The sequence below is a fragment of the Grammomys surdaster genome, unplaced genomic scaffold, assembly GCF_004785775.1.
Source record: "Grammomys surdaster isolate TR1022 unplaced genomic scaffold, NIH_TR_1.0 123044, whole genome shotgun sequence".
Lineage (NCBI taxonomy): Eukaryota > Metazoa > Chordata > Mammalia > Rodentia > Muridae > Grammomys > Grammomys surdaster.
The window spans coordinates 86,387-86,695 of record NW_021618396.1 but is presented as its reverse complement, the minus strand read 5'-3'; positions in this window follow the sequence as shown (position 1 = coordinate 86,695).

Here is a 309-nt window from a genome sequence, read left to right as displayed (position 1 = left end):
GACCCACGCAGGACACTGATGCCACTGACTGACCCACGCAGGACACTCATCTCTAACTATATGAATTTACCAGCAGCCCTGGCTCTCCTAGTGCCAAAGGGATATACCTCAAAATGAATAGCCTTGCCTGCAGCTATATTCACTTCCACAGAGCTACACAGGCCACACACACAGCTCTGGAGAGGCTAGGCCTAGCTCTGAGTGTTCATGGCTGGGCACTCAGGCTCACAGAACCAGATGGTACCTTCTGTCAGGCTCTATCAGCTGAAGGCTCTAAGGAGTCTGCTCTAATTAAACTATTTTTTAGCT